The 12,327-nt window shown below is 39.6% G+C and overlaps 1 long non-coding RNA gene across 1 annotated transcript; it reads left to right on the plus strand.

The window, feature by feature from the left end:
• The first annotated feature begins 5,521 nt into the window (after nucleotides 1-5,521).
• Nucleotides 5,522-9,750, plus strand: LOC118407401. The gene is made up of 3 exons (XR_004830144.1): nucleotides 5,522-5,545; nucleotides 8,925-8,927; nucleotides 9,582-9,750. It is a non-coding gene; the product is annotated as an uncharacterized LOC118407401 (long non-coding RNA).
• Nucleotides 9,751-12,327: the final 2,577 nt, after the last annotated feature.

The raw sequence follows: 12,327 nt of genomic DNA on the forward strand, positions 1-12,327 counted from the left end.
TAACACTGCAGGTTAGAAGATGTGCCACACAGGGATAACGAACTCGAAGATTCGAAGACAAATCTTTACTAGAAAGGTAATATTTGCAAGCAAATACAGAATATTACCTAATCACATGTTGTTGTCTAACACTGGCAACTGTTTTGTTCATTCTTATTTGAACACATTTCTAAATGTAGTGACCCGAGCCCCTCTAGATCTGACATTTGCTACATTATGTAACCGAACACCACATGGTGCCTGCTACTTTACCGGTTACCATGGTGACAGCCGTCTGGTCCAGGTCGTTGACCTTATTTGCGCGGAAAAGAAGAAGAAACAAAGCAAAAACAGACATGTTCCCTTCTGTGAAGGTAACATAAAAAGAAAAAGGGTGTACAGTGTGGATTCAAGCACCACCAAACCGACCATGCCAAATGGCTCTGAGCCTTTTGGCATAGGCATTTGTATTGCTGGGTTTGTGATCTGGCAGCCCGGATTGGGCGCAGGTTCGAATCCTGGATATTGCCTAAAATCTGTTTCTACTCGCCTCTTACAAAGGGGCAATGCCGTGCAGTTCATGGACTGTTTTTTTTTTTTTCCTTTGGACTTGACAACTTGCAGCTTTTTGGGGCCCGGTGGGGTATCGGGTTAAATCCAAGTTGGACTTGACCCAGCAACAAACACATGCCACAAAAAAATTTTTTTTTTCTTATTTTTCTTGTTTTCTTGTTTTTTCTTATGGAGAGAAAAAGTTTCTTCTATAAAGAAAGGTCGAGAATAATCAAGAAACCCCCAGTAAAACCTTTGCCTGCTACTTCCTACATGAAGATTTTCATTCTTGTTTTTCTTAACTGAAGAAAATATTTCTGATATAATGATCACTGATAAGAATGTTCAAGAAATTAAAGTAAAACTTTCTTTTCCAGTCTTAACACAAGATTTGCTTCTTGTTTGTTCAAATGGAAAATATTGCAGAATCTATCCTAAAGATTATTATTCTTGCCATGCCGTGACCTGGAAGGAAAGATGATCGGAATCTGTACGGTACCTGTGGGGAATACCATACCTCTGAGAAAGATGTCCAAGGGACATTGAAGCGTAAGCAAAATAATTACATACTGGTTGTGCAGAAGAATTTCATTACTTCTAATATATTATTCTACCAAACGTATGAAATTATTTTAAAAAAAAAGATACCCACCAGTAGCTTCCCTCTGGCGCATGTTGAAAGGCTGTCGCACCATGGGGCCTTCTGGTGGATCTTCCATCTTTGATTCTGTAAAACATTGTCAACATTGTTCAGTAATATGACAATACATCATCATCATCTTCAGTCCCTTAGGCCACACCAATTTAATTTCTTGGTTCACGGATTTTTTCATAAAAAATATGGAGCGATAGGGCGAAAAAAAAAATAAAAATAAAAATTGTAAAATGGTTGGGGTAAAGATAAGGGCTAATCCAAAACATAAGGAATAAAATGTTTTCAGCTTGAAAAAAGTACAAAAACACTAATTACTGTACAGTAACAGCACCTATTCGTTGAAAATTACAAAAGTAGTGTCAGTTTTTATGTTTGTCCCATTCTTCATGAATGAAAAATATAACTGCAATAATAATATCAACATTCTAAGGCGCTTATAATATAAAGACCAATTTGCTACACCAGAAAGTTGGTGAATGGTTTCATTAATGGTGAAAATTTGCTGAGTGACAATTTTTATTTTCATTTTGATTTTCAAAAAAATTATTTAAGGAAGGGTTCCAACATGGTTATCCTTACAAAAGGGTCTGCATGCCCTTTTCCATTTAGTGTAGTGAGCTATTTCAACTCACAGTTAATCGTTGCTGGCCCGCTATAGCTAATGCAACTTTAAGCGTTATCGCTATATTGTTCGCGTTATTGGTCCACGATTTTTTCCTGGGAGTATTACCACTGTGGTTATGGGCTACAGACTACAGTGAGTGAGTGAGAGTGAGTGAACCCCCTACATTGTGAACACCTTTAGAAGCGAAGGTGCTCGAATGTCTGCTCAAGACGCTTTCTGTCTTAATTGATAATTTAGTACATGTGCCTCTTTTTTTTTTAGTGTCTGGTAAATACTGTAAATGCATTGAAGTTTGCGGGGATTTACTTCTGCAGTAGCGGAACATGGAGTGTTCGCAGTGGGTTTAAGTTCGCAGTAACGCTGCATAGACATTTCGCATACTTTCTTATATAAAATGGGAAAATATTCCCTGTGGTTTTAAGTTCACGATGACCACTTTACCGCGAACATAAAGCTACTGCAAACATTTCTACATTTTCAGTAGTTAAAAAAAGTTCTAGGGATGTGGTCCTAACTTTTTTACTTGATGAGTTCAACAGTTTTCAATGCATGACTAAATCCATGGAATTACATCGAAAGAATCCTTCACAGTAAGTTTGGGACCTATCACAAATACTAAGAGTAAGACTAAGAGTGTTTCTATCCGGCAATTTTTCTACTGTACGCCCTCCCAATGTCCAACCCAATGATTTTCTAGCCACAATTCGGAATCCGAGACGCAACAAATCTAACCGGAGTGCCCTAAAGTCTAGTCTTAATGATGATATACTTATCTTAGCATTGCTGGGGCCAAAACCTGTCCGAAAACCACCCAACAAACTCCCAAACGCTACATCCTGAAGTTCGCGAGACATTCAGGTCAAGGGTTAAAGTTGACGGCCGCTGACCTTTACCCACAATGCATCAAGACTGCACATGCGCACTTGTAGGTATGAAATGTCCGCGCTCTTCAAAACGCCACGTTTTACTGTCGTGTAGAGCCGTTACGTGGTAAGTCACTGCGGTAAAATGTAGCGACTTAAAAATTGTTTTCTCACGAACGTTTACTCAAAGAAGCAATTGAGGTCCAGATCTTTTTTTTATTATTATCATATAGCCAGATGGAGTTGGCCAATCAGAGGCCCCCATTTCCCATGGGTTATCAGGCCGTAACCTCAAAAGTGGTCAGTTATTACAAATACAAGGAGCTTTTATCAGGTGATAAAAGCTCCTTGGTTATTAGAATAACCGACCACTTTTTGGACCGCACCATTATACAGGGGACAGTCATGAAATTTTTTTGTACTGTTGTTTGTGTGTAAACCATGCATAACTGTCAAAAATATTATGATTGATTGGTTATGTTAATTGGGGCTCCACATGGGGAATATATCGATACTTGAAAAGGAATTATGCTGATTTTACACATTTTCATTATTGCTTTCTAACGTGATGAAGCCGGTACCTTCCTAAACCACTTTGTATATACGTACTTTGTCGTGCCCATGTGAAAAGGCTCTGCATGGGGGATGAAAAGGCTCTATATGGTGAGATAATCCCTGGTCAGGTGCTACGCTCACTCGGTGGTTTATTCGGTGGTTATCGCGCCTGACCAGGGATTATCTCACCATATACACCTCAGGGCGGGGCATTAACCCTTTATTATTCAATAGCGGGACTTATTACCATGCGGCATAATCAAATAGTTACATGTAACGTTATCTCTTCCATGCTTTCTATACCAATGCATGTTCGCCACTTTTTCAACGGTCATTGCCTTGCGAGGACATCATTTGGAAGAAGATGAGTTTCTCATTGTTGTTTTGACTTGTTCCTACTTGACAGTATATGTTTGTTACATTTATTTATTTATTTATTTCATCTTGATACAGATGGGTAGCCCCTACAACAGTGCATAGTTGATCAATCGTCATCATACTATTAACGATTGTTGGCGATTGGAACCGACTAACTAGCCGATCGACCCATTTTTCAATATCGCCGCCGTATCACTGATCGGTCGGTAGAGTATCATTTCATAGTTTTGGGGGCTGACAAGAGGCAAATCCGCAATTAAAGCAATGGTTCAAATACAAATATGCGACAGTATCTTGATAAATTGTTTGTTTGTGCCTTTATTTAAACTCGAAAGTGCTCCGATCGGCCATTTTCGATTTTCGTGGAGGTCGAGCAAACAGTAAAAAAAAGCCATCAATTCGTGTCCATAAGTCTATTCCTAACCCTTTATATAAAAACGGAGCCCGAAAAATCACGTGGCGAACAGCTGGGCGTGCTAATAAACTCATGTGACGGAATGTGCTCATATACATAAAAAGGTGACGGCCATTTTGTAAGGTGACACCCGTTTACGACACGGAATTCGACACTGGCTGCTGAAGACGATCGAAATATCAAAATCCCCGTAATAGAACATAGTATTATCGACAGAACATGAACAAGATAAGGATTCAACAACGAATAACCAATGTTAAAGCTGTTGTGTTACATCGAGTAGCTGTTAAACCGGCTAACAACGGATAGATGCGACACGCGCCATGTTTGATCGAATATCAACTGAAGGTGATTTTTACCCAAATCTTTGGACACAGCGTGGCCAAAATTAACATTCAACAACTTTAACGCTTAGCTGGTTTGTTACACTGGCGAAGAGTGGTTATAGCGACTCATAATACGGATAAAGATACTAAGAAATGCTCCGTTTCTGATTGAATTCGTTTGTCTTGAATCTGTGGCTATGTGCCCAGGTGTAGAATGAAGTCTAGTTAGAAAGAACTGCTTCTCACGGTTCGACAGGGCGTCGTATCGCGCTAAAAATGACTGGTGGTTTGAAATTTGACGAACATGCAACACAGGTTACAGAGTCGGTGTTCATTTCTTCCCAAATGTGACCATGCACGGGTAGACTATTGTCAACTTGTAGACAAACCGCTTATGTAACGACTTCCTTCTAAAATTCCGGCACAAATGGGCAAACTATTGTTCTAGATCTGTATCGTCTTCACCAGGTAAATTTTAGCTACACCCGGTCGATCGGCAGATTACCTATGAGGCGTTACAGCGGGTCTAGAACAAAACTGGCTAGTGAATAACAAGTTACTTTCAAGCGCTATATCTGTCTCGTCAAGTAAGACATACATGTACATATGGAAAACTTTAAATTATTATGCCGGATTTTACATATATAACTTCGGGCAAGATTGCCTGCAACAGAACGTCGTCAATGATTTTTTCAACAGACAAATAATAAAACAAACCTCCTCTGTCGAATATCGGCACAACTGGCAAAGTTTGAAAGGGAGCATGCGCGAGGTTCGTTAACGCTTTGCTTCATGGGAAATTGCTCATGAGGTTATCTTTATTCCAGATTCTACAGTAAAAACTATTAAAAGGCAAATGCACTACAAAAGCACCTAATCTAAAACATATGTGGATATTCCAAGGGCTTTATTTTTGCCATAATCTTAATAAAGCTAGTACGCTAAAATGCTAGGCAGGGCTTACAAGTAATTAGATGTCCAATCAAAGGTCGCCTTTCTTCATTTCATTAGGGAACAGTGCCTTAATGTTCTAACGAGGGACATTTGCATATAAATATTTAGTTCACTTTCGCAGCACCTAAAGACCAAAACGACGCCATTTTTCACACGTACAGTTCACTCATGATCAAGGCTTTTCGCAGTTCACCCAAAGAGGCGATATCATCATAATCCGGCCTACTAGTACTACAACACCAGGTAACTTACGTTACATTACGCCCTAGGGCGGGTTCCTATAGCGTTGTTGAGCGTAGTTTGTTCGTTTATTGTGTAGAAATGTGTTTTATCTGGAGGCCTTCGTGGAGTGATTTTTATTTGGTACTCAGTAACCCTAAGTCATATTTTGGCCCTTCAGCCTAATTAACTGCTGCCCTTACTTTCATGCGTTGTACAATGATTACTTGATGTTTTTGTCTGGAATTGCTGACATGTTTTGAACCTAAATATTGATTAGATGCAATCTGACTATATTCATTTCACATATACCTTATGCATATCTCAATATTAATATAATAAGCACTTGACAATGTTGCTACCTTCAAACACCTTGCGCATCGCGCAGAAATATTTTTTCGGTACAAATTTGGTATGTACGCATTCAGCTAAGACCAATCTACAACATCCTGTTGAGACTATATCTATAACTGTAACTAGAAGAAAGATATTTTATGATATTTACAAAATTTTGACAAAAGCAGACCCTTGGAAATATTCTTCCGTGGCCAGCCAGAAAAAGTACTGTGATGTAGGCTAAAACAGATTATAACGAACATTTATAAAGATCGCTATTCTGTAATGGTTATATAGACCCACTTTGGAAGTTTATTATCTATTATTGTTTTCTTAAGCATAACGTTATATCTTATACATACAACTCTTTCATATTGCGAACAGGGCATTGCAAGTTTGACAATGGCCTTTTATTTCGCTTCTTTTTGTGACAATTTTTCTCTTCCCTTCGGAAACATACGGCAATTTTTTTTGAAAATGTGGCCTTTCTAGTTCAATTTGTTTCAATACACATCCTAGCTTGGATATCCAGACAGCCCTGTGTGGTGACCATTCACACTACACGGGGTGCCAGGTACCTTCTCACCTGGCCCAGCAGCACCCCACCTGAAAAGTTTTCACACTAGGTGGAGAGAGGGCAATTAGTGAACAATAGGGAAAATCTGTGAAAATTGGGGTCAAAATTGGTTGCTATGCGTTGCTAGGGGAGCCAACACCCACTTTGCTGGGGGTCCCTCAACATGACTTAACCGCTGAGAGTAGCTTTGGCCAATTTTCTGAGTTAGTCGTGCAAATCTATCGCTTACAAGTCATAGGTCATTTACTAGACTCTTAGACATCTTCCAAAATCCAGCAACGGGCAGGAAACGATTTTGGAAACGGGCAGACGTTTCAGGTAGCATGGACTATCCTTGGTCAGTGACACTGTTAAGATCTTTATGAATTGATTTGTAAGGCCACTCCAATTTAGTATCTTGGTTCGCGGATACTTGTATCTTGGGACCGCGTGGCGTACTGGGAGAATATTCGGCCCGTGTCCGAGAGGTTGCGGGTTCGAATCCAACTGCCGTGTCACCGATCTTGTGCCCTTGGGAAAGGCACTTTCCTCACTTGACTCAGGTGAAAAAAATGAGTACCTAGCTTCGGCTGGGGCCGTCCCTCGGATAGGACGTTAAATACAGACTGTGCCATTATGATCAACATAATGATCATGGGCACTAAAGGAAGAAGAGAAGGATACGTCGCTTCTATTTGTTTCCAAATTTGAAAAAAAAAAATTCCCATGAGGTATGACTCCATTCAGTTACGTTCATCTCCCGTATAAACGGTTTGTGACTGATTAGCCTGACTAAAATCGCGCTCCTAGCGGCCGGCCCTATAATATTGCCGCCGCCCTAGGAGGAGGGGGTCATTAACCCCAGCCAGCGAGAGATTGTGTAAACACAGTCTAGTGACTGATGACGTTACGTTTAGTTTGTCAGCCTCAAAATCCACCCGGCATATTCTTATTCAAGACAATACTATTATATATTATTTGTTTGAAAATTGGGGCTATATAATTAAACCAGGGACCCCACTCATATTGAAAGTTTATGTTTTTCTGTCCATCTTTCCCCGGTATTTTTGCTTGTAATTCGCCATTTTTTGTCCAAACGTGGCTTTTTGAAATCCTGGCGGCACTCGCAACATATCGGTCGATCTCGCTATGATGCTATAAATTTCATGTTGTTATTGGGAGAAAATAAGACGCAATTCTGATGTTTTGAAATACAATTTTATATCAACAAATTTGACAGTCTCGGCTTACATCGTAGTAAAACACGCTAATCAGAAAACAAGTCATACCAGCCGCGGGATGCAGGAGAATCCCGACCCCGTGGCCCGTTTAACTTTGCTTCCCTTGCCATATAAGTTTAATTGATGCCACAAAGTCTCCCACAGGGCAGATATTGTCGAGGTAAACATCAGCTCGAATTGCGAAACATGGCGGCCAGAAGCAGACGTCGTGAGAGTAAAAATAGCAACATATTCCTTATAGCCGATTGCGATCTTTAAAATGATACCGAAAATGCGTAAAAACATTAAGTATTTGGGTAACGATTGACACGGTACGGAACGCCATTTATGTTCTCAGGGATTCGTATTCAAAAATATTAAGGTGTACTATTTTTCCAATTAAGGCCACAGCAAGTAAATTTTATGGATGACATCCACGCGCTCATTTAGTTTCGCCTGATTTCAGAAAAAAAATTGTTTCTTCTTCGGAGAGGGTCAACATGACGAGAAAGTACCAAAATGGGAAAATCTGTTGTGTTGTATTGTATGTACAAGTTGCCAAACACTGTATCCTCTACAGTTGTCGTGCAATAAAGTTCTTCTTCTATCCTAAAGATTGTAATTGTTTAAGTGATACTAGCGAGGTAGCTGTAGTTGTAGAAATAAAACTTGCTGGCTTTCATGAGTGTAGTTGCCGGCTTGATAAGTGATACCAGCCTACCACACTAGTGTCACTTTTACTACACTCAGTTCACTTCTTGAATACAGAAATGGATGATTTGTTGTCTGTGGTACCATTTTTTTTGTCACCTCAGTTCTTGTTACAACGTTTATTGTGTCTATTTTGAAAATTTATCCATCTTTTTTTTTATCGCCCTATCTCATTATTTTCGCAGTCTGCATATATGATGGCATCCACATAAATCAATTGCTGTGGTCTGTTTTCTAGCTTCAATCAGTAACATATTTGTTATGTTCGGCCTGAAGCGCTTGGCTACTTTTACAGACGAGCTCTGTTTACTACATTGGGCGGAAATGCGGGTATTCGAAATCAGCGAACTTTGTTTTCGGCAGTATGGAGCAGTATTTTAAGCATAGAATTCTATTTGTTGTTTTTGGGATGTTAAATATAGATGACATGTATATGTTTAACATTATTTTTTTTAAATTACATGTAGAATTTATGTCAACATGCAGTCTTGCGTGTAGTTATACTGATAAACTATTTCTAGCTCATGTATACCATTGGTTCAGGTCTGTACGAAAACCCATAGCAACACGTGTGTACCAGCCTGTGCACCGCTCACACACCAGCGTGTGCAGTACCCACACACCGCGAACACGCGCGTTTACACTGCTCACACACTTCAAACACCAGCGTGTGCATCACACACACACACACACACGCGCACACACATACACACACACAGACACACGTACACATAGACACACACATACACACACGCGCGCACGCACACACACGCACGTACACACACGCGCGCACACATACACACACGCACACACGCACGCACAGACACACGCACGCACAGACACACGCGCGCACACATACACACACGCGCACACACACACACACGCGCACATGTGCACTTCAAACACTAGCGTGTGTACCGTACACACATCGCGAACATCAGCGTTTGCTCGAGCTCTGCCTACACACTTCGTACAAACGTAGCTTTCGTATGGGAGGGCCTGACCGTAACTTGGGTTGGAAACCGTACCGTTGCTTGCCTCATATTCTGTTGCTTGAGTGACGACTATTCGGCATATCTTATTACATCGGGATGTCTAACCTGCATCAACGTATCATTGGTTCTTGTCTGTAGATTACTCACAATGTAATGGAAGCAAGCCAGATACTTGAAATTTTCAAATTCCTTACCAACTAAATATTAATCTTTGTTACGTTTGTTTGTTTTTCACATTGTAGGGAGATGGAACGCCCTCGAACTCACACTGGGGAGAAACCCTACATCTGTGATGACTGTGGGTACCGGGCAGCTTGCAAGAGTGCCTTATCCCGACATAGGAGAACCCACACAGGAGAAAAACCCTTCAAGTGTGACCAGTGTGACTATTCTGCAGCACAGAAATCCAATTTGGACAAACATCTAACAAAACACACGGGAGAAAAACCCTACATGTGTGGGGAGTGTGGATACAGGGCAAATAGGAAGTCTAACTTATCCCAACACATGACAACTCACACAGAAGACAAACCCTACATGTGTGGGGAGTGCGGGTACAGGACAGTTTCTAAGTCTAACTTATCCCGACATATGAAAACTCACACAGGAGATAAACCCTACATATGTGGGGAGTGTGGATACAGGTCAGCTGACAAGTCCACCTTATCAAAACACATGACAACCCATACAGGGGATAAACCCTACATGTGTGGGGAGTGTGGGTACAGGGCAAATAGGAAGTCTTACTTATCCCAACACATGACAACCCACACAGGAGAAAAACCCTACATGTGTGAGAAGTGTGGGTACAGGACAGCTCGCAAGTCCCACTTATCCCAACATGTCAGAACCCATACAGGAGAGAAACCTTACAAATGTGACCAGTGCGACTATTCTGCAGCAACGAAATCCGCTTTGAACTACCATGTAGCAAAACACGCCGGTGATAAATCCTACATGTGTGGGGAGTGCGGATACAGGACAGCTTCTAAGTCTATCTTATCCCGACATATGAAAACTCACATCAAACCCTACATGTGTGATGAATGTGGGTACAGGACAGCTCGCAAGTCCGACTTAGTCAAACATCTGAGAACCCGCACAAGACCTTTCAAGTGTGACCACTGTGACTATTCAGCAGCACAAAAATCCTCTCTGGACAAGCATGTAACAGAATGAGAAACCCTAGATTCGTGGGTGGTGTATCTTTGCAGATGGTAGCTCGAAAGTCTCACTCATTGTAAGAAACATCTTAATGTTATAAACTCTATTCTTGAATAGCGCTTGTACAATTTGAAACAGCGCCCCAAGCAAGTTCTTCTTTTTTTGCAGTTACTGGTATTTAACTTTTTGTGTTCAAGATACTGATGTTCAAATCTATAAAGATTCATGGAAGTTTATTTGATGTGTAAAGTACAATATCTGCTACTGAGTGTATATATATATATATATGCGTAATGAACTGAACTTAGTTTCCTGTAAGAAGCTGATGAAGAAGATTATGGAAATATCAATATCAACTTTCTTTGAATACATGTATAATATTTTGTTTTTCATCATTAAAAGAGTTATGTTCTCAAATGTTAATCGGCTTGTTGTGTTAATTATGTGGTTCCTATAGTGTACACGTAGTTTTTTGTTTAATATAGAATTCCTATTTCTATGGCACCCTTCCAAAAATTTAATATGAAGTGGTTATGTTCCTAATTCTATTCCAATGGTCATCAGCAAACCATTGGGCAGGGTAGTATTTGAGCAAAAACGGCTATTCCAGATCTACCCAAACTCTACCCCTAGTTCTAATTCAGATCTACCCAAACTCTACCCCTAGTTCTAATTCAGATCTACCCAAACTCTACCCCTAGTTCTAATTCAGATCTACCCAAACTCTACCCCTAGTTCTAATTCAGATCTACCCAAACTCTACGGTACCCCTAGTTCTAATTCAGATCTACCCAAACTCTACCCCTAGTTCTAATTCAGATCTACCCAAACTCTACCCCTAGTTCTAATTCAGATCTACCCAAACTCTACCCCTAGTTCTAATTCAGATCTACTCAGTCTCTACCCTAGTTCTAATTCAGATTTGCTAAAACTCTACCTCTTACTTTAAATTTGCTCAAACATAGCTTAAAATTACTTCTATCAGTTTTCTGTATGCATATATCAACCTCTAGCATAGTTCTAAAACAAGAAACAATATATCAGTCTAGAAGATGAAATATGATAACCAATTTGAGTATCTTTCTTTTAGAACTATTATTTTTAATTTGGAATTTGAGTCTTGCTTTTGAAGTGAATACTAGTAGCTAGTTTGGCACTTTTTTGAGAAATACAAAAGCTGATTTACAGTTAGTAATATTTTCTTCTTCCTACTAATTATAACTTCATTGAAGGCTTTGGACAATACAGCAAGGTTTGACCACACACAACACGTATAAAATACATCTGAAGTTTTTTCTTCTAAAAACTACGTCTTCTATAAGATTACATAGTTGAGGAATGCTAACACATTCCAAAGATACCTCCAGGTTACAATATGAACAACAGATATTGTATAATATGTAACACTGAGACTTCTAACCCTGAATTCATGCAACACACAAAATGCTGAGTAAATACTTCAATCGAAGAGTGCAAATAGTCAGAATGAAAAACACATCTTTTTTATTTGGTTTCCTTGGTCCACTATGCTGTACCACTAACTATCCCTTACTGTACAATCTGAAAATACTTCACATATTGCCAGAGATTATAAAATCTACTGAATAAGTATATATATCACTGTACATACTTCTAGATCCAAATACACAATACAATACAATAGCAAGAACATAGTTCAACTCTAGGATAAGATGTAAAATAAGCCGTAGCTTCTTTCTTAAATTTGAACTTAAAAACATTTCATTTATTGCAAATAACACTCCTACATTGGCACATTACAAGTGGAACTTTTAAAGTTCTTTAAAAGCTATTTCAAACATTTAT

This window comes from Branchiostoma floridae, unplaced genomic scaffold, assembly GCF_000003815.2.
Source record: "Branchiostoma floridae strain S238N-H82 unplaced genomic scaffold, Bfl_VNyyK Sc7u5tJ_1336, whole genome shotgun sequence".
Classification (NCBI taxonomy): domain Eukaryota; kingdom Metazoa; phylum Chordata; class Leptocardii; order Amphioxiformes; family Branchiostomatidae; genus Branchiostoma; species Branchiostoma floridae.